Source organism: Tachysurus fulvidraco, chromosome 14 (genome assembly GCF_022655615.1).
Source record: "Tachysurus fulvidraco isolate hzauxx_2018 chromosome 14, HZAU_PFXX_2.0, whole genome shotgun sequence".
In the NCBI taxonomy this organism is placed as follows: Eukaryota; Metazoa; Chordata; class Actinopteri; order Siluriformes; family Bagridae; genus Tachysurus; species Tachysurus fulvidraco.
This window is the reverse complement of record NC_062531.1, coordinates 17,120,216-17,143,986: the sequence shown is the minus strand read 5'-3', so window position 1 is coordinate 17,143,986 and position 23,771 is coordinate 17,120,216. Positions and strand designations below refer to the sequence as shown.

Below are 23,771 nucleotides of genomic sequence, written 5' to 3'. Positions count from 1 at the left end.
GAGTAAAAATATATATATATTAAACGATTCTGGGTTTTTATTTCATTTAGTAGAAACCAGTCACAAGAAACAGACTGATTGAAGGATTTTTGTGTTAATTTCAATTAATTAATTGTGAATAGGCCATTTTGATTCTTTCAGAAGAAAACATAAGCTTGATACATGCTTGGATACATTGAAATCTATTTACCTCAGTTTGTATAATCATAGTGTCAAAAACACAAGAAAATACAGGCAGATGCAAGTATAGAATTATTATGAATAGAGTTCAATATGTAAATTAAAATATTAAAGAAACAACAGAATAACAATGTAAATCTAGCAAATACAAAAGGGTCAGGCACAATTCACAAAACCTAAATTAAAAACAAAACATTTATTAACTACAAACAATGTCAAACAAATGCTCAGAAAAGCACTAACATAAAGAGTACTACACTCTAAGCCCATAAACATTGATTCAACTTAAAAAATGTATGGAAACTTGTTGCCCTAAAAAGTAAATTTTTGTAAATTAGAATGTCTTGTTGAACAAACAAGACATTTTACATTTAATGTACTTAACATTTAGGAATAATTGTATTGGAAAGTGATTGTTATTTGCACCAGCATAATGTGTTACAATAACTAAAATTTAGTAGTTTAGGTAACCTACTTGCCTTAGTAGACACTAGTTGGATATTTGTTGTAGAGTTTACTCTACACTAAACAATAAACAACAAAAATGCTACTATGGGATTTATTTAAATTTAATTCACTTTATAAAAGAGTAGCAAAAACAAAATGTTTTTTCTTCTACATTGCATTATTACATACTTGACAGACCCTGAATAGGCCAAATATATATTTGTACACTGAATACTGCATAAACATTTCCAAAACTCTGAACAGGCATAATATGTATTCTGGTATTGTATAACTATGCCAGGTGTAAACATTTGTTAGACTCTTAACATGTACAGTGTACATAAAATTGAGACATGTATGTTTTAAATAGCAAGCTGACAGTGCTAAAACTCAGCCTTTTTTTTTTGCCTTCTTACCCAAACATAACATCACCTGCCGAATAAAATGGAAGGTCTTTGTCATGCACTTTTGATAGTCAAGATGCAGGGCATAAGTCAACCCAAACACCAGGCACATGGCCTGAGTCAGGTTTTCCAAATTGTCCATTGCAACATTTCCCTCCAAGATGATTCCTACAGAGGATGGATGGAGGTGAAAGGACAGGGGAACATCTTCACTTACTTTGCTTAGGATTCCAACTTTAACATGTTGGTATGAATCCTCATCAGCAGTAAGCCTGGACATGTAAGTACAGTTTGCTAAAACATAAAATTTTAGCTCTCTAATATTCTTACCTTTTGATTCTGTATATTAAATATTCAATTATTGTGTTTGTCTGATTTTTAATCTTATAATTGCATTTTATTATTAAAAAGATATTCAAAATGATGCACAGATATACAATGATTAAATAATTCTAGAGTACATTTAAGTTTTAATGCTGCCATGTCAGAAACAAACAATACTTACAAAACATGCTTTGAAGAACTCAGTTGGTTCATCACCAAGTATTACTGGAAGCCCCCATACAACAGCACATCTCATGTCAGCAACGTCTGTAGTGGTGGCATAGACAATGCTGTTTCAGTTACCATCAAAGGAAGAAGATTTCTATCAATTCTTCTCTGTTTTGCTTAACAGTCTTGAAGCAACTTCAATATGATACTGACATTAACATAAATTTACAAACCTTGGTTTGTTGAAGATCACTGCACTGTGAGACCTCTCTTTGCCCCGAAGATCTGAATCAACTGTGGACTGTGATGATCAAGAGCCATAAAACTCCTGTTTAAGTTCTTCCCAACTACCGGGCTGAATTCTTGGTACACCTAAAACAGTACCCAAAAACATTTGTTAACAACAGGAAATTCTGATGTGTTCATTAAGTTTTTTTTATTTATTTAATTTTAACAACACAACATAACGTTGTTATCTCACAACAGCATATACAGCCACATAGGCCATATCACCTTATAATCTTTGGATATACACGTTCATTCATAGACAGACAAAGTGCCAAAACAATATAATAATAGGAAATAATAATAATAATAATAATAATAATAATAATAAAAATAATAATAATAATAATAATAATAATAATAACAATAATCGAATAAAATAAAATAATAATAAATACAGCAGGGCATATTAAAGTAAATAACAGGGTCACTTTATAGACCAAAAATCAAAAGGATGTATCAGCTACTGAACATCTTCCAGAAATATCCACAAAGAAGACCAAGTTCACCAAAAAGCATCTGATCTTTGATGCAGATCACAAGTTAGTTTTTCCATATTAAGAAGTGTGGCAGCTTGACTTATCCACATATTGACTGAAGTTATCTGAGGAGTTGACCACAGTAATAATATATAGATTTTTTCGCTAAGTATATACAAAAGTTCAATACACTTTATTTGTCACAGTCAAAGCACAGACCAGTTTTACAGTTCAGAAGGTAAACATTTGGAGATAATACAAAATACTTTCCAATAATCTTCTTAATAATCTTATGGATCTTTTTCCAGTAAACTTCGATTTTATCACAATAAATGTAGGTGCCAATGTCCATCCATAATGAAAACATAATGAGAAGAATTGGGGAACATTTTATGAAGTGGAACTGGAGTTAGATAAGTCCTGTGGATAAATTTATAATTTTGTTTGTGGGCCTATATTGAGACACCTTTGGTGAAAACACATGTACGAACAGATAACCACTCCTCATTACTAAAATTTGATCCTAAGTCCTTTTCCAATATTGCCCTCAGAGAATCAAAAGTTGAAGGACCAACATTAGACAGCAAAACATACACCTCAGAGATCTTTTTCTTAGGAGTAAAAAGAGAGGAGCTGCTTTTCCACTTCCGTGAGATCAAATCGTATATATTTCCTTCTTTAGAGTATGACTCTAAAAAGTGCCGTAATTGTAAAAATTTATAAAAAATCATTACTGGGCAGGTGAATTTCCCGCTTTAATGACTGAAATGACCTCAATTGACCATTATCAAATAGATGGCCAAACTCAGACACTCCTCTTAACCTCCAGGACAGAAGACCAATATTTTGTATGGTTGGGGGGAGATCAGGGTTGAATGCGATAGGAGACTAAAAAGATATGTCATTTGGAATAGCTAAATATTTGTTAATATCCTTCCACACCAAAAGAGTATTTGACACTGTGAAAATATTATTCAGAGATTCCATTTTTTGTATATTATAAATAAATGGCGGTGAATATAACAATCTAGGAAAGCATCTTGAATATTCAATCCCAGTCCAGCGAGAATCAGATCTGTTAAGAAACCAGCTTAACGTGTTTGATTTGTGCAGACCAAAAATATAACTGAAAATTGGGGAGCGAAACCCCACCCAATTCCCTTAGTTTCATCACAATAGAAAGTTTGAGTCTATGTTATTTATGATTCCAAATGTACTTTGAAATTAAGGAGTTAATCCTTTTAAAAAAATCTGCACTTAGATAACATGGTAAATTTTGAAACAAAAAAATTCAGTCTCGGAAGAATATTCATTCTTATAACATTAATCCTACCAAAAAAATAATTTGGAAGAATTGACCAATCTGATAGGTTCTGATTAATTTTCGTAATTAACTCGGGATAGTTGGCTTTTTTTAGGCGTGACATTGATTCTCAAATATTGAAATACAGAAAGTGCTAAATAAAAGGGGATTTTGTAATGGTTTCGGGGGGAGTGTGCAAGTACAGTGCCTGAGACTTGTCTAAATTGATCCTAGACAGTAGAGGTCTCGGGATATTTGAGATAGAGCAGAACATCATCTGCATAAAGGGATATACAATGTTGCTCTAGGCCTATTTTAATTCCATGTATATTGGTATTAGTTCTCACAGCAACAGCCAATGGTTCGATAACCAAAGAGAATAACAATGGCGAGAGTGGGCAGCCTTGACGACAGCCTCTGCTTATTGCAAATCTGTCAGACAACATTCTATTAGTGTTATCTTGAGCCATAGGGTTGGAATATAAAAGTTTATCTAAGCCGATAAAATAAGACCCTAGTTCTATTTTTTTAATACTGCAAAAAGAAAAGGCCATTCCACCCTATCAAACACCTTTTCAGCATCAAGAGATACAATGAAGGCAGGTTCTTTGGTAGCGTTCAAATTATCAATAATATTCAACGCTCTACAAATATTATCAGTGCCATATCTGGACTTTACAAAACCTGTCTGATCTGGGTTGGCAATGTAAGGCAAAACAGTTTCGAGCCGGCAAGCTAAAGATTTGGCTATAATTTTATAATCCACATTGAGTAAACTATTCACTGGGTCTTTGTCTTTTTTCAGAAGCAAGCTGATTCAGGCATAGAATTCGAATCTAAAGTCATATTTATTGCCTGCATTAAAATTGGACAAAGCTCGGGCCAGAATTGCTTATAAAACTCTAATGGAAACCCGTCTGGGCTGGGAGCTTTACCAGTTGGCATAGATTGTATAGATTGCCAAATTTCGTCCTTAGTAAAAGTGGCATTTAAAAAAGCTCTAGTATCTTCCGAAATGCTAGGAAGGGAAACCTCACTTACTGTTTGACGTGTCCGAAAATCAAGTGCAGACCTCAAACAGAAATCAAAATTAATCATCCAGAGAATCAAGGAAAGCTTTGGCTGACTTCAGATCATTGAACAGTGTAATCGTCCCGTTGTGCAGACGCCTGAGTCTGGCTGGATAGTCGAATCCCTGATACACACCTACACACTATTTTCAGATTCTTGCGATGGCCTCCGTTTTCAAGATCGTCTATCTTCGCCTGTAGCTGATACATATGTCTCCTTCAGTCTGGTCAGTTGCCCTTCAGCAGTTGCTGCCGAATCTTCGGCAGATGAAATCCTCCGTTCGGCCTCATCTAGGCACTCTCTCGGTGAGGGCAGCAAATGAATTCTGGAGGCAAGACACAGAGTTGGCTATCCCCTCCAGACGGCTATTAATTCCATCGAGGCATGATCCATTGGCCTTTATTTCTGATAAAATTAGCGACATATCTAGAGGAGATTCGGGCGTGTTGTCGTCCTCGTCAGCCGAAGGCGCTTGGTGAGTAGGCCTCTTCTTGTCTTTTTCTTTATCCTTTTGTGAGCGTGTCGAGCCAAAAATAGGAAAGTCTTTATCAGAAGGTGTGTCTGACATCGTTGTAAACCCGTTCAACGAAATAGAATAAGAAATCAGAGGCGAAAGATGTAAATTATTTGAAAATTTTAGCAGAGCTAAGAACTCAGGCAGCCATCTCACTCTGGGTCACGTGACGCCCCTGTGTTCATTAAGTTTTTAAACAAGATATAAAAATAGGTATTTCACATTACCTGACTTTCTAAAAATAGCCCTGGCCAATGCTGGAGCATATGACTTACTGGAGGCTTGTCAATTACAACGTATTTTCTTCTGAAAGATAGCATCAGGTCCATCCTCTCACTGATAAAGACTGCATTAATTTTTTTCTTCATTTCATCCACCAAATCCTGTCTGCATATTTCAAGGCTGGAGGCATCCTGCCCATCTGGAACATCAGGTAGGTAACTGACCCTGCTAAAAAAAAACAGCATTGCTGGTCCAGCATAAGGTATGTTTTGCATGCTGGGACCAGCTTGGGATGGTGTTATGCTGGTCCAGCTTTAGGTGCTGGTTGCTGTTGTGCTGGCCGACCAGCCTGGGATGGTGGTATACTGGGCCAGCATTAGGTGCTGGTTGCAGGTGTGCTGGCCGACCAGCCTGGGATGCTGGTGTGCTGGCCGAACAGCCTGGGATGCTGGTGTGCGGGCTGAACAGCCTGGGATGCTGGTGTGCGGGCCGAACAGCCTGGGATGCTGGTGTGCTGGCCGACCAGCCTGGGATGCTGGTGTGCTGGTCAACATATGTTGTCTTTTGGATGCTAGTATAATCCTAGCAAGACCACAACAAAACCCATTTGTTACATATCACATTTCTTAGTGCATATTCATAGTTAAATAAAGACCAAGACAATTTTCTAGAGAATTTCAATTCACTTTTTAATAAAGAAAAACATTCTGGATATAAGTTTGTTTAAAATATTTATTGGACAATGACATTTGCCATCATACGTGCACAAATAACGTTACACAATATAACCTTTACAACACACATTTTCTGTCTTAGCTTCCACTCTCTCTTTTAGCGAGTAACAAGTAGTATGTGGTGGCGATGACCATGTTTTTTTAAGAAGTGCTACCCAGAGTCGTTTGCCTTTAGACAACTCCTGCTCTATGTCTTCTTTATTCTCTGAAAAATTATAGAAACAAAATAAGAAACAAAACTATATATCACTCATTTGTTTAGACTGTGCAGTGAACGAGTTACGATAAAACAGCTACTGCTTAAGTTACATACCTTTAAGCATTAGTATTTGTGCCCTGAAGAAGTCTTGCTTCCATCATAGCCACCCAATAAACCTGAGTTTGGTCAAACATGTCATAGTTAAAGTCCTTAATTTTGCTGGTACCGCACGTATGCAAACATTCTGATTCCCAGTGATCAGGAGATTCGTCGTTTATAAGCGGAAGCGTTTTATTTTCTTCTGAAAATATTTTTATTTTCTTCAGCTGCACACAGGAAGCAAGCTGCACACAGGTAGCAAGCTGCACACAGGAAGCAAGCTGCACACAGGAAGCTCTCGCATCTTCCAATTTATATGCCTGGCTGAGTATTTTTTATTCAATTCCGAGTTATCTTGAGTCTACACTTTAATTCTTGACAAAGTATTTACTTGTCCCGCAGCGTCAGCTTTTAGCCAGCGAGCATAACTAGCTTGTTAGCTCGGCTACGGCTAGTACAAGCTCTCGCATCTTCCACATTTTCATTTCACAGACTGGAGTGAGAGGCAGGGAGTTGACCTGCTCAGTCCAGTGGCTCGCTCCCACCCTGCTCTCCTCCATGTCCTTTCTCATCTTTTAGAATCAAGTGATATACAATAAATAAATAAATAAATAAACAGGTTAAATAGTCCGCATCTAGCCGGCTAGCACAAGTAGACCATTAGCTCGGCTACCGCTACTACAATCTGTTGTACTTGCTCTGTAACACCATGCCGGTTACGTCTCTGTCTTTGAGTGCAGGTGAGGACGCATTGGAGCTGCACTTGGTAGAACTCCAGCTGGTTGCTGTGGAGAAGCAGATCCACGAACTACAGGTGAAGCAGGCCGAGCTGCGGGAGCGGAAAGCCGCGCTGGAAGCTCCCCGGTCGGTCACTCACCTGTCTCAGGTAAACTCCCAGGATGTAACTACCACTCCCTCCACCTCTACCCCGCGTGTTTCTCTGTCCAGGCCCAACACACCGATGAAGTGGCCTGCCCAGGAGCTGTTCACTCCGGCGCCAGGACACCGCAGGCCCTGGGTGCAGCAGCGGAGGACGCGTGCCGGTCCCCGGCCTAGGACCTCTCCCCCTCCACCACCGCCAGTCTTCGAGATCCCCACCCGGAACCGCTTCGCCCCCCTTCGCAAGACGGACTGCGACAACGTGATCATCGGAGACTCCATCGTCCGCCACGTCCGTGCTACGGTGGCTAAAGGTAAGGCTCGCACTCACTGCTTACCTGGTGCTCGTGTTCTTGATGTCTCTGCACAGGTACCTAGAGTCGTGAGCAGAAACACCAAAGCTGTGGTTCTTCATGTCGGCTCGAATGATTCCAGCCTGAGGCAGTCGGAGATCCTGAAGAGGGACTTCAACACCCTGGAGGAGACGGTTCGCAGCACAGCGCCCACGACGAGGATCATCGTGTCTGGACCACTTCCAACTTACCAGCGAGGAATTGAAAGGTTCAGTAGACTTTTCGCTTTAAATGAATGGTTACAGTCATGGTGTCAGGCTCAGAAACTACTCTTTATCGATAATTGGAATGTTTTCTGGGAGCGTCCTAGGCTATTCCGTGCTGACGGCCTGCACCCCAGCAGAGTTGGAGCGGAGATCCTCTCGGACCACATCTCCAGGGCGCTGAACACCTTCTGACTGGTAAACTACTCTTTAAATTTAAATCTTAATAGCCATCCTTCACCTCAGCACATTGGCACAGAAAATGCACACATAGCTCACCCTATAGAAACTGTGTCTGTTCCCCGAGCAGTGAGATCCAAAAGTAAATACACGAGAAGTTCTCGAAATAATCTTACTGTAATTAGACCAGAAAAATGCCAAAGAAACAAACAAAAACAGTTCTTAAGGTTTGGACTTCTGAACATTAGATCTCTTGCACCCAAAGCACTTATTGTAAATGAAATGATCTTAGATAATAGCCTTACTGCACTCTGCCTCACCGAAACGTGGATTAAACCAAATGAATACATCAGTCTAAACGAGTCTACACCATCAGGATATATCTATAAGCACGAACCTCGTCTGACTGGTCGTGGAGGTGGTGTCGCCACTATCCTTAGTGATTACCTCACTGTTACCCAGAGAACACAGCATAGATTTAGTTCTTTTGAAGTGCTCGTCCTTAATGTTACACTATCGCACGTGCACACGAAGAAATCCCTGATGTCTCTTGCTCTAGCGACCGTGTACAGACCCCCAGGGCCCTACACAGTTTTTCTTAGAGAATTCACAGATTTTCTCTCAGACCTATTAGTTAACTTTGACAAAGCATTAATTGTAGGAGACTTTAACATTCATGTTGACGACACAAACGACGCTTTAGGACTCACATTTATGGACTTACTAAACTCACTTGGGCTCAAACAAAACATCACTAGCGCAACTCATCGACGTAACCACACACTAGATTTAATAATATCACACAGAATAGAAGTCACTGATATAGATATCATACCTCAAAGTGATGACATCACAGACCATTACCTTATAATGTACACACTACCTATAGAACAGACTAACTGTGTCTCACCACGTTATCGACTCGGTAGAACCATTATTTCGACCACCAAAGACAGATTCACAAATAACCTGCCTGATCTGTCTGGACTTCTTAATGTACCCTCAAACTCAAACGACCTAGATGCAATGACTAACAGCATAGACGCTATATTCACTAGCACATTAGACACTGTTGCCCCAGTCAGATTACAGAAGGTTAGAGATAAAACACTTGCACCATGGTATAATAGTCATACTCACACCCTCAAGAGAGAAACCCGTAACCTCGAACGGAAATGGAGAAAAACTAAATTAGAGGTGTTTAGAATTGCGTATAAGGACAGTATGTCCAGCTATAGACAGGCTCTAAAAGCTGCTAGGGCTGAGCACCTGAGCAAACTCATAGAAAATAACCAGAACAATCCCAGGTTTTTATTTAGCACAGTGGCTAGTTTAACAAAAAATCAGAAATCTGAACACACTATTCCATCACATTTCAGTAGTGAGGACTTTATGAGATTCTTCACTGATAAAATCGAAAGTATCAGGAATAAAATAGGTGACGCCCAACATATGAGAGCAACCAGTGACACAATCTCACCTAAGGCTTTACACAGCTTTACAAGTACAGGACAGGAAGAGTTAGATAAACTTATTACTACAGCTAAATCAACAACATGTTCACTAGACCCCATCCCAACTAAACTACTGAAAGAAGTGTTACATAAAGCTGGTGAGCCTCTTCTTAATATCATTAACTCCTCGTTATCTTTAGGTTACGTCCCGAAGTCTTTTAAGTTGGCAGTTATTAGGCCACTCATCAAAAAACCTAACTTAGACCCTAATGAACTATCAAATTACAGACCTATCTCACACCTTCCGTTTATGTCTAAAATACTAGAAAAGGTTGTGTCTGTTCAACTGAGCTCCTTCTTACAGGAGAGCAACATCCTTGAAGAGTTTCAGTCAGGTTTCAGGCCCCATCATAGCACAGAAACTGCACTTGTTAAAGTTACAAACGACTTGTTCTTAGCTTCGGACCAAGACTGTATGTCACTGTTAGTTCTACTTGACCTTAGTGCTGCATTCGACACTATAGATCACAACATTCTTCTAGATCGCTTACAATATTACACAGGTATTCATGGTCAGGCTTTAAGCTGGTTTAGATCCTACCTGTCTGACCGATACCATGTTGTAGAATTAAATGGTGAATCCTCCAGTTTACTACCAGTTAATTATGGGGTCCCTCAAGGATCAGTTCTAGGACCTCTGCTTTTCTCTATATACATGCTTCCATTAGGGAACATTATTAGAAGACATGGGATTAGTTTCCATTGTTATGCTGATGACACACAGTTATATATCTCATCAAAACCAGATGAAATAGCCACAGTGTCCAAATTAACTCAGTGCCTTAGAGAGATAAAAGACTGGATGAGCTGCAACTTTCTATTGTTAAACTCCGATAAGACTGAAATACTACTCATAGGTTCAAAAACCAGTGCACATAAACTCTCACAACTTAACTCCCATTTAGAGGGATGTACTATTACAAGTAGCTCGACAGTGAAAGACCTCGGTGTTATACTAGACAGTAACTTGTCTTTTAAAAATCATATCGCCCATACTACCAAAACAGCCTTCTTCCACCTTAGAAACATTGCCAAGCTGAGAAACATCCTGTCTGTATCTGATGCTGAGAAGCTAGTTCATGCGTTCATGACCTCTAGACTGGACTATTGTAATGCATTACTAGGTGGTTGTCCTGCATCTTTAATAAATAGGTTACAGTTAGTCCAAAATGCAGCTGCCAGAGTTCTCACTAGGACAAGAAAGTATGACCATATAACCCCAATTTTATCATCTCTACACTGGCTACCTGTTAGGTATAGAATTGACTACAAACTGCTGCTACTTACGTACAAGGCTCTTAATGGTTTAGCTCCCATGTATCTAACTAGTCTTCTAACACGTTACAATCCTTCACGCTCTCTGAGATCACAAAACTCAGGGCTTTTGGTAGTTCCCAGAATATCTAAGTCTACTAAAGGTGGTAGAACATTTTCTTATTTAGCTCCCAAACTTTGGAATAGTCTTCCTGATAGTGTTCGGGGCACAGACACACTTTCCCAGTTTAAATGTAGATTAAAAACTCATCTCTTCAGTCAGGCGTACACATAATACATCCCATAATATCATGCACCAGTACATCAGACCAGCACATTTTTATGAACAGCAGATATGTTAATCCCTTTCCACTGCTTCTCTCTTTGTACCCATCCCGAGGCATCCAGACACTGTACCAGCTCCCAACGTCCTCTGTGGGACGAAGCCTTTGGACATCCACTGAGCCGAGGCCGACTCTAAGAATCCTGAGACATCTCCAGTTAGACTCTGTGGTACTCAGAAGATCAGAAGTCCTTGAACCTCACACCAATACAACATTTGTTTGACTGTATATTACAATCACACGCCCAGTGTCACCCATATGTTCCCCCTTGAGTCCGGTTCCTCTCAAGGTTTCTTCCTTTACCAATTTAAGGGAGTTTTTCCTTGCCACTGCTGCCTGAGTTATCTCAGACTTGCTCATAGGGGAATAAATACATACACACTGTGAACTATATACATCTAATAATTATCTAGAATTTTTATTCTGTTAATTCTTATTTCTTTTATTATTCGTTATTTCCTTTATCATTAATTATGTTTACCTTCTGCTCTATGTTTATGTTCTGTAAAGCTGCTTTGAGACAATGTCTATTGTAAAAAGCGCTATACAAATAAACTTGAATTGAATTGAATTGAATTTACCCCAAAACAATATCCTAATCACGGTGCAAAAACATGATAATCTGGAACACGTGCACTTATACTAATTTCGATAAACACTGTAAGTGTTATGACTCAGCCCGGACTTTGGCCACGTGCAATTGTTTGTTTACGTTTCTCGTCATGTGTCTGCCCCGCCTTCGTCTGCTCCTCCCTGTCACCACACCTGCTTCTCATTGTGTCATCATTGTCTTTTGTATTTAAGTGTGCTGCGTTTCCGATGGCAGCGCGGAATCTACTGTTGTCGTGTCTTGTCTTGAGTCCGTTTTCTGTTTAGTGTTCTTTTGTTATTAAACCCTGTTTTGTTTTGCTATCCTGCGTTTGGGTCTGCTTCCTGCACCGCGTCATGACAGAAGATTCCGCTGCACCAGGACCCAGCAGGATAACAGAGCTTGGAGCTTGGGAGCATTTTTGTTTTTTTTCTCCCCCTGGACTTAGCCGGTTTGGTGACATCGGTCCGCATTTTTTCGGTGAGGGACGCCACTCCGCATCCGGTTTCTCTGCGGGGGGCGCCGCCTCACTTCCGGGTTGCGGGCCATGTCACCAGCCGAGTTTTGTTTTGTTTTTTCGGTGTCCTGTGACATCGCCCCTCATTTGTCCGGTGGGGGGGGTCGCTTCACATTTTGTTTCCGTGGAGGACGTCGCCCCACTTCCTGTTCGTGGGGGGTGTTGCAGGCCCGTATTTTTTGCCCCATGGATTTTCTGTTCTGTGTAGAATTTGTTTTTCTTCCCCGCCCTCCCTCCCTCCTCGTTACTGGTTCCTGAGAGGTGGGACTGGCCGCGGTGCGTCGGGGGTGGCGCTCGTTCCCCCTGCTCGGCTGTGGATGTTGCTCAATCCCCCTGCTTGGCTGTGGACATCGCTCGTTCCCCCTGCTCAGCTGTGGACGTCGCTCGTTCCCCCTGCTCGGCTGTGGACGTCGCTCGTTCCCCCTGCTCGGCTGTGGACGTCGCTTGTTTCTCTCTGGCTGCGCCACCGTGTGCCTTGCTCCCCCTACCTGCCTCACCGTGTGCCTTGCTCCCCCCACCTGCCTCGCCGTGTGCCTTGCTCCCCCCACCTGCGTCGCCGTGTGCCTTGCTCCCTCCACCTTGCCTTTGCCGTGTGCCTCGTCCCCCCTCCTGGACCTTGTCGGGATTTGGCGCGTCGGGAGCCGCGCCTTGGGGGGGGGGCTCTGTCATGACTCAGCCCGGACTTTGGCCACGTGCAGTTGTTTGTTTACGTTTCTCATCACGTGTCTGCCCCGCCTTCGTCTGCTCCTCCCTGTCACCACACCTGCTCCTCATTGTGTCATCATTGTCATTTGTATTTAAGTGTGCCACGTTGCCGATGGCAGCGCGGAATCTACTGTTGTCGTGTCTTGTCTTGAGTCCGTGTCCTGTTTAGTGTTTCTTTTGTTATTAAACCCTGTTTTGTTTTGCTATCCTGCATTTGGGTCCGCTTCCTGCCCGGCGTCATGACAGTAAGGTATATAATGTAGTCGAAAACATTGCAAGATTTATTTTTGGAAAGTGCAGGAACTACATTTACCTTCGTGAACATAGTTACTTTAAAGCAACGCTGATGCTGCGTAATATCTCTTCACATTACCACTTTACTAAAAAAAACAAACAAACAACTTAACTACTTCTTAATTGAGACAAATGGATTATATATGTATTTTTTCCAAAAAACATCATTCTGTATGATTTGTATGCTGCTTCCCTCATGGAGCCCGGGAAGTCAACATTTGTTGGTATTACTATATTTAATTTGTGGAGACACGTTAATCCCTGATGAACGATTTTTAAATGTTTTTATTCTTTGTTATTCAAAGCTTTTTGAGCTTTGTTATTTCAGTTCTTTATTCAAAAGAGGGAGCAAAAGAAATAACACACTTATAAATAAATATATTCCAATATATTGTGTTTTAATCTTATATTAATGTGTTACATAGAAACATACACAAGCACAAATAAAGGTTGTTCCCATAAAGCTCATTCCAGAAAGATCATACTGGTTAACCAGCTACACCAGCCCCGTTTTGCTTGATAACACCATGACCATGCTGGCCACCAGATGTGGGAAGTAACGGAGTAAAAATACTTCGTTTCTGTACATAAGTAAATTTTTCTGGTATCAGTACTTTACTCCACTATTTATTTTTCGTACAACTTTTAACTTTAACCCATTACATTTTTACACAAATATCTGTACTTTTTACTTCTTACATTTTCAAAACCGACTCGTTACTTTTAGTATTATTTCTTCTTATTGAGCGCTGTTTCCAGCCTATCATCCTATCATTGTGTGGCTTTTTCACCATGTGACTGGTGTACTGTATTATTTACTTTCTATCAGACATATGATAATGATATGACTAATGATAGCAGAGCTAACAATGAGCAGCACGCCTACAAAAGGATTGGCTAATGTTAATTCAGAGGGAGTCACCAATGTTAAAATAACTAACAACGAGGACATTCCTGAACACCCATGGCCATATATGAGGGAGATGTTTGAAATAATCGGCGTCAAAAAGGATTCCTGGCGAATACGTTGCGAATTGTGTCAACCAGGGGCAGTTCTAGCCCTTTTTTAGTGTGGCTTCAGCCCCCCTGTCTGTCTCAGCCACCCTAAAACTATAAGTATAATTTTTACTTTCATAAATAAACAATAAAAATTACGTTAAAATGCAGTACAGTACATGTTGTCGATGGGAAAGAAAATTATTTATCAGTTTTATCCAAGAGTGATTTTTTTTTTACTTTGCTTTTACACGTGTGTGTTGTAGTCTTTCAAAAGTGCGTCTCCAGCTGTCTGCTTTATTTGAACGGAAAAGCACAGGTACGCGCAGCGTGCACGTGCAGTCAGAGCTGGAGGCGTTTATCTATAATGTTAATCGGTGGAAAGACGCAAAGACGGCAAACAAAAGCAGTGAAATTTCACTATTCTTATTACCAGAGTTGTCATATAATATAGAACTCTTCTTGTTTTAAATTCCCACTGATGGCTAAGCCCCCCTAAAGATGAAATCCTAGAACCACCCCTGGTGTCAACCCAAAAAACACGAAGTGCTTAATTTAATTAACATTAATTTTGTCATTTGTAAAACATCACAATAATTTTGAGTTGTTTTCAAGGACAGAGCTGGAATCTCCCTACAGTTTGGGATATGGCCTTGGTTATACACTTGATATACATTATATTTCCAAAAGTATTGGGTCACCTGACATTTCCTGCTATATGTAGTTGTTCTCATCCCTACTGAACACCTTTGGGATGAATGTGAACGCTGACTCCACCCTACCTCACCTACATCAGTGCCTGCCTTTCGTGACAATCTTGTGGCTGATGAACACAAATATCCATCAGCACACTCCAAAATTATATATACATATACACACACACACACACACTATATATATATATATATATATATATATATATATATATATATATATATATATATATATATATATAAAACATGATGTCCAGTTACCAGCATGACACTAAACAGGTAGTAGTATCGGCGACTTTTTACTTAAGTACATGTCAGAGCCCATACTTCTTTACTAATCACTACTTCAACTTTTACTGGAGTCTTTTAAAAAATTTGTATCTGTACTTCTACTTGAGTAAAGGATGTGTGTACTTTTGCCACTTCTGCTGTCCACCCATCTATACCAGCACTATACCAGGACTGACCAGCATTATACCAGCACTATACCAGTATGACCCAGTAAAAACTAGCCCGGAATTCATGCTGGTTCAATCTTACCGTTCCAGTGTCATCCAGCTCAGATAAGATAGCACCAACACCGTAGTCTGAGGTGTCAAAGGGAAGTATCGAGCTGTGATTGGGGTTGAATAAAGAAAGAGCAGGACTGTCTACTGTTGCTCATTTGACTTTATCGAAACTTTCTTGTGCTGCAGTAGTCCATTGAAATTCACAGTTTTTTTTAGAAGCAAAGCTCTCATTGGCTCAACGAGAGTAGCATAATCAGGCATGAACTTACTGTACCAGGCACTTAGTCCCAGAAAAGAACGTAGTGTAGCTGCATCATTAGGAGAAGGTGCATTTGTAATAGCAGTAGTATGAGCATCATCTGGGTACAGGCCATCTGCTGAAAGTTTGTATCCAAGAAAGCTAAGAGTCGTTAAGTTGAATTTGCATTTATCTGCATTCAGTTTCAGACCAGCTTCACTAATCCTTTTTAGAACAGCCTTACGGTTTGTATTGTGACTGGCTTCCGAAGAACCATGGACTATCACATTGTCCAAGAAATACTGTACACGATTAAGTCCTTTTAAGATCATGGTCATCATGCGTTGAAAAGCAGAAGGTGTTGAGCACAGTCCATAAGGTACTCTACGGAACTGGTAGAGGCCTTCATGAGTAATGAACGCGGTCAGTCCTCTGCTCTCCTCATGTAACAGTACTTGGAAATATGCATTTTTTGAAGAAAACATCACTGATACATGCAACTCAGATGGTATATCCTCAATTAGTGGTAATATCTTGTACCACAGCCTTGTTTGGTTCCCGTAGATCAATGCACAGACGAATTGTATTGTTCTTTCGTTTTGTGACTACAATGGGAGAAACCCACTCGGAGGAATCAATCTTCTCAATTATGCCAATCTCCTCTAGCATCTTGAGTTCAGTTGATACAGTTGCTCGCACTGATAGGGGTAAGTGACGAAGTTTTTGTTGTACAGGCTTAACTTCAGGACGGATCTTCACATTGTGTGTGACATTTTTGGCGCAAAGTTGGAGCATTGCACAGTGTTTAGCAGGTTCAATCAAGCAACCCCCTTAAGCATTGCCCCCCTTTTGCAGCTTTTTCGCCTACATGACCTACCCAACAAAAAGTGGTACAGCTCCCACATACTTTGACAGACAGGGGTGAGCCTGGAAAGAAGAGATTCTCTAGTTTCAGAAACTAGTTTCAGATTGATTCTAGGCCTTACTGGCACAAAGTTACAGAGGTTTGAATGCAGGTTTTCATTTCCGCCTGGGTTGTTTACCTGATAAACTGATTAATCTTATTTTTCTGGAACATGTTAGGGACCAAATAACAACTGAGAGTCATAGCCACATGTCTTGGCTTTCACCAAAAAAAATTTCAAGTCAAAAGACGCAAAAATGGCTTCAATAAAAATATTTTTCTACGGCCATGGTCGTCTGGTGCAGCATTTTTGTGTACTTGTTTACTATATAACTTTAAAATAAAAGGCTGCAGGCTCAGTCTGACAAGCCATAAATAAGCCTAGACTCTCTCTCTCTCTATCAATCTGGTGTGAAAACAGGCCTGTAACTTGACACCCTGAGCTGTGAGAGGGACAAAAGGTCAGGGATTACGCAAGAATTCTTCTGCGCATCCAGTTCACGCAGACACAGGCAAAGAATGTAAGGCATGTCGCATACCGTTGGAATCGTCTGCTTATTGGCTAAACGGCTGTATAGGTCCCGGCCCATTTCATTGCTATTGGAAGGAGTAATTGTCAGTCAAAGGCGGGTTCCCAAAAATTAGGTCATGCCACCATTGGCTTCCCAGCCGTCTATCTCTGCCATACAAGCACCGATTGGCTCAAATGAGGGCTTATTTGATTCGTTAGGACCTGGGCTATAAATATGACGTAGGCTTTGAATTTTTGAATATCCCAATTAGGAGTTAGAGCGGCAAAACGAGATGATGGCGCACTTCTGTTTCCAGTTTTCAGAACACTAACGGAATATTTGCGGCGCGACCAGAGCGTTTTGGATTAAAAGGCTTACATTATTTCAATTCCTTGGACCTGTGTGGATTTTTGTGGATTATTTGTGTTGGAATATATTACCCCAGTGAAGAAAGAGACGTGTCTAAAGGTAAGGGAAAAACCGATCTAGTGCCACCTAGGTCAGTTTTGTCCAAAAATTTTTTCTAATTGTATGAAGGCTGTGAATCATATTGTGCTTTGTGTGTGGGCTTAAAAAATTATTGAGAGTATAAACTTTACTAGGTAAAGGTAAAGGTAAACTTTACTAGGTTTTTTCGTGTTTTTGGAGGATTTGATGCTTTAAAGTTGAATTGAAGCTTGTTTCTGGGTCATCCCGTAGTGGTTACTTCTACTTCGGTGCCGTGCACGGCACAGCGACCCGTAAAAGGTTTTAATCTCAATGTCCAATGCTTGACATAAGTCACATCCAATAACAGGAGTTTCTGATTTCACGATGTTGAACTCACCCGTGGCAGTCTTCCCACAGTATGTCACATTCAGTGTCAGGTAACCACACATTGGTATATGTCCAATGCTTGACATAAGTCACATCCAATAACAGGAGTTTCTGATTTCACGATGTTGAACTCACCCGTGGCAGTCTTCCCACAGTATGTCACATTCAGTGTCAGGTAACCACACATTGGTATTTTCTCTTTTGTGTAAGTCAGAAGCTGCACTTTTGGTGGAGACAGGGCACATGATCTGAAGTGTTCTTTAAAGATGTGTTGCAGTAAGATCGATACACCAAACCCTGTATCTACCATCATCTTAATGGTGCAGGTCTCTGTAGGATGTACGGGTGTAACTATGGTAAAAGTAGCCATTATGGCTCCATCATCTGTATGGTGGTCATTCACACTAAGAAGGGTAAGCATACTTCATTAACTGATTTTGATGAAGATTTACACACCCTTGAGAAATGTCTTCATTCTTTTTGTGCATTCGTGCCTTTTCTTGCTTTTGTATCGCTGCTACTTGCTTCGATTCCCCTTCAGCTACGACCTTGGAGTCTGCTACTGCTGCTTCAATTTGTCTTGCAATAGCTAGCATCTTTTCAAGAGTTAAATCGGGCTCTAGTAACAGTCTTTCGCGGATTTGGGGCATGCACGTTTTTTTCGACAATCTGGTCACGGATCATTTCATACTCAATATCTCCAAAAGCGCATGTTTTAACTAGTTCACGTAGTGCAGCAACGTAATGATCAGTGGATTACCCGTGGCCTGAGCATGTTGTCTGAAGCGGTATCTCTCTGAGACCACATTCAGCTTGGGAGAAAAGAACTGTTTTAGTGCTTGTAAAGATCCATTGAATGTATCGGCAGTAAGAGGCAGGGTATTATAAATCCGTGGTCCTTCCGTTCCCAAACAGTGCATCAGTAGAGCTCTTTTCCTCTTGGTGGAAAACTCTTCCCCACCGATAGCAAGCAAGTAGTTCTGAAATAACTTTTCCCATGCATCAAATGAAAGTTTCGGTTCACCCGGACATTCCAGGAACGCTACTGGTGGTTGTAGAGAGAGCAGGGCCATCCTAATATCCTCATCACCACTTGTTATGTTGAAGGAGGATTAGATATATAAGCAGGCAGGACACAAGCTGTAGCTTAACATCTCCATGCTTCTTTTATTTCACTCACATTAGCCCTACACCGCTTTACATCTCTTAACGTGCATATACCACCTAGTGAACATAAATGGTAATAGCAATTAAATTGTAAGAGAACACAACATCTAGGAATTAATACAGCCTCTTCGTCAACAGGATTGGCCATAAAAGGACATTTCATTCCCTTTTATGCTCTCTGTGTAAATGAAATGTGTGCAATGAATGAGGTGTTTAAACATCGCTTCCTAATAAACTCTGGGTTTACCGAAGAAAACCTGCTCCCGACCAGGTTAGGTTCACTATATTTTACTATGGTAACTGACTCTGAGTATAAGTTACCTCTCTTTCAGAAACAGGCTTGATTTAACCTGCTTTCTTGGGTTTAACATACCTCCCTTTCTGAAACGGAAAACCCAGTTTCCCTCATTTCAGGGTTAACATACTCAGAGTTTTCACTTAACCTCCTTTCTGAAACAGGCCCCTGGAGAAGACCTACAGCTATTTGAGGATGCTCATTGTGTATTTCAGCAATGGCTTTAATACAGCCATCCCATATAAGCTGGTCAACAAACTAAACAACTTGAGCTTACTGTGACATTGGATCATGGACTTTCTCACAGGCAGACCTCAGAAGGTAAGAATAGGCAATCACACCTCCTCCAAGATAATTCTGAACACAGGCACCCCACAGGGCTGTGTGCTGAGCCTGATCCTCTACACACTATTCACTCATAATTGCACCCCCATTGACACCTCCAGCACTACAATAAAGATTGCAGATGACACTACAGTAGTAGGGCTCAGCTCAGGCAACGAGGAAATTGCCTATAGGCATGAGGTAAAACATCTGGCTGAGTGGTGCATGGACAATCGCATGGTCCTGAACACCTCCTAAACAAAGGAGGTGATCATTGACTTCAGAAAGAAAAGAAGGACTGAGCGCACCCCCCCCACACACACACACACATACATGGGGAGGTAGTTTAATGTGTGGAGGATGTAAACTTCTTAAGAATCAATGTGTCTATCCAGCTGACATGGACCTCTTCTTCCTCAGAAAGCTTAAGAAGGTACAGGTCCTACAGGAACTGATGCTCAAGTTTTTACAGGAGCACCATATAGAGCATCCTCATTAACTCTATTACTGTATGGCTTGCCAGGTGCACTGTGCAATTGTGGAGTGCAGGGTCCTGCAACAGGAGGTAAAATCACCCCAGCATATCATCGGACTATAACTACATACACACCAGCAGATTGAGGAAGAAGTCCAGCAGCATTAGCATGAATAAAACTGCATTGCACAAACCACTTCCATCTGGAAAACATTTCAGGGAAATAAGGTCTAGCACAAACAGAATAAGAATGGCCTCACGTAATGTGGCCTCACGTACCTTCTACAGGTACCTGCACATCTCCCTCTCCACCCACCTTCTCTGCTCAGGTAAACAAACACCCTCATGTCCCCCTCCCTCATAATCCCCAGAACAGTAAAAACACACACAAGGCTGCAGTGTGCAAATGCACAATTGCACTAGAACACAATTGTACAAAGACTTAATGCACATTAATTACATTGCACATGTTATCTTAATATTCATTCATTCATTTTCTACCGCTTATCCAAACTTCTCGGGTCACAGGGAGTCTGTGCTTATCTCAGGGGTCATCGAGTATCAAGGCAGGATACACCCTGGATGGAGTGCCAACCCATCGCAGGGCACACACTCTCATACTCACACACTACAGACAATTTTCCAGAGATGCCAATAAACCTACCATGCATGTCTTTGGACCAGGGAAGTAAACCGGAGTACCCGGAGGAAACCCCTGAGGCACGAGGAGAACATGCAAACTCCACACACACAAGGCAGAGGCGGGAATTGAACCCCCAACCCTTAAGGTGTGAGGCGAACGTGCTAACCACTAAGCCACCATTTCTTAATATTCTTTATATAATTATTTATAAAATGTTTTTATTCTTATTTTATTTTTCTATTTTTATTTTCTATCATTATTCTGTCTATGATTGTAGCCATACATTATTTCACTGTAGTTGAGTATAATGACAATAAAGTTTGAATCTCATTCTGAGAGAAGATGGCCTATTATGAATATGCTGTTCAGCATGACCAATGTGCCAGCCATCTTCCCAACTCTGGTAAAAAAAAAAAAGTCCTATAAGATATTCTCAAGCATGACATTTTTGTGTTTTTGTGTCTTTTCAAGCAACATTGTACCATCTTGGAACACAAATATAACCAAATCATCCTAAAATGAAATTATTATATCAAAACCTTACAATCAAAGCTGTTTCAAGGTAAATGTTGAAATATCACCATAATTTATCATAGTATGCACCTTATCCTTACAAGAATAGACATACACATACAGAGACCTGCATGTGCATACAAAATCATCTTGATTAGTAAGTCATCCATTCAATTAAATTTAAACTTATTTGTATAGTTCTTTTAACAATGAACAACACAGCTTTACAAAACATAAGAAACAGAGTACAAACATTTTAATATGATAAAAAGATTACTATTATATAAAAGTCCAAGATTAGTACAGACATATTAAAATTTGTTTATATTTATCCCCAATAAGGAAAGGTTGAGGTGACTGAGGCGATGGTGGCCATGAAAGACTTTGTTAGATGGAAGAGGAAGAAACCTTGAGATGAACCAGACTCAAAAGAGAACCCATCCTCATTTGCATAATACTAAAGGGTGTGATTATAAATTGTTATATACACTGGAGAGTGTTATTATGAATAATGTCCTTTCTACAGTCATATACAGTCAGACATTTGTGTATTAATTAAGAGGTTGTCCTCAAAGACCACATGAAAGACCAAAATATTTGTTCCCCTGCTGATTTTGTACATTTGCTTACTGATGTTACAGGTACTGGCTGGTACCACATAAACAGTGTATATGCTCTCTCTGCAAACAGGAGAAATAAATCAGACAGGGCAAACTCTGCATCCGTTTTCTCATCTCGCTCAGCAGAAAGAGCAGAAAAGGATTTATTAAACATTCACAATTTAAATCCTCCTCTGTTACAAACACTCAATGTTCACTTTGACAAACACAGCTTCAAAATAAAATACCAATTGTCCCTTTTTTTCTTTATCTTTCAGCAAATACTGAGTTATAAGTTTGGTGTGATTAAATAAATCAAAATGACAGTAACCAGGTGTTACTCTGTAAGCTGTGTCTTTTTAACTGAAAATAAACTTAGAAAACATATAGCTTATGTTATCACTTACATATGGTTCTTAAATGCATTTTGCATTTCCAGATAAAGTTATCTTTACTCTTCCTAAAATGCATGAGCTAACAGATTTTTAACTTATTTTTTTAACCACTTATAAAATATATCACATTTGTTTTGATCCTTAACTTTCAACCATGACAAACATTAACATTAATTTTTAACATTTGACACAATATCAGTTGTTTCAAAAGTATTAAGAATGTACAAAAATGTTTGAGGAGCTAAAAATAAATCTCTGTCTGGCGTGACTTGGGCTGCAGCAGGTGACGTCATCAGGCACGAAAATGCGGCTGCTGCTATATATATGTCCCCATATTTGTAACAGCCTTATTGGCGGACATTAAAACATTCAGTGACATTTTAGCCTATTAAACTTTGAATACTTTGCTTAATCTACGATTTCACCAACCTTGCAAACAGGAGAAATAAATCAGATAGGGCAAACTCTGCATCCGTTTTCTCATTTCGCTCAGCAGAAAGAGGAAAACCGCAAAGCGGACCGAACTGACGCAAAGCCCCCTGGAGTACGATAAGCGCCATATTACCCCTGCTGGCGAACTCCACAATTACTCCTGACATTTCTATAAAATGTTTTAGTGCAAGGATGGTGGGACCAGGTTCATTACCCCAGAACAAATACTCACAAACTTCAATGAACAAATATTCACAAACATTAATTATAACATTACAGAAACTACCACAAATGTGATAGCACTTTATTGGACATCACACGCTCCCTGACAGAGAAGAATGGCTCCCGACATTTCCAAAAACTTTTATATCAACACAATTTAACTTTGTTTCAATTCTTAACCTTAATTCTCAAACCTCTATTCAACAAACAAACATGGTGGATGGAATGTATGTGGCTGGTGCTTGGTAAGAGTATGGTATGTATGGTGTCCGGGAGTGAAGGAGTGGATGTGAATATGGCATGCAAGAAGGTGGGATGTATGGAAAGAGTGAGTGTTTAGGTGTAGTGTGATGAGATACTTCTATAACAGGTATGTAGGGTGCTGTGTATCCGGTCACTGAGTTAACTGCGGTGTGTGTCTGGACTGATGGCTCAGCTAATGACTCATATGTGAGAAAACGGCGTGGCCTTTTCTCCCGAGCAGACCTTCTAACGTCTAACTGAGTGTGCTCTGCAGGAGGGATCAAAGGTCGAGCTTCTGAGTCAGAGTCTTGGTGTTCATTGTTTTCCTCCCCTTCCACAGGTCCAGTTAGTAAAGGTAGGTTTTCATCTACGTGGCATCTCTTCTCAATAGGATTTGGTAAGTGTTCAGTTACAGTAGGACTTTCTCTCCTTACAGGTGCTGGTTCTGACCCCTGAATCTCTGGATACCTGGTGAGTTGCCCCTGGTAGGTAACAGGTCTTTCCTCCACCCTTT

General features: G+C 40.3%; 1 long non-coding RNA gene across 1 annotated transcript; it reads right to left on the bottom strand.

Moving 5' to 3' along the window:
* Nucleotides 1-733: 733 nt before the first annotated feature.
* On the bottom strand, nucleotides 734-22,975 carry LOC113658520. The gene is made up of 4 exons (XR_003444410.2): nucleotides 22,790-22,975; nucleotides 1,757-1,895; nucleotides 1,537-1,622; nucleotides 734-1,303 (listed from the first exon to the last, which is right to left on the bottom strand). It is a non-coding gene; the product is annotated as an uncharacterized LOC113658520 (long non-coding RNA).
* Nucleotides 22,976-23,771: the final 796 nt, after the last annotated feature.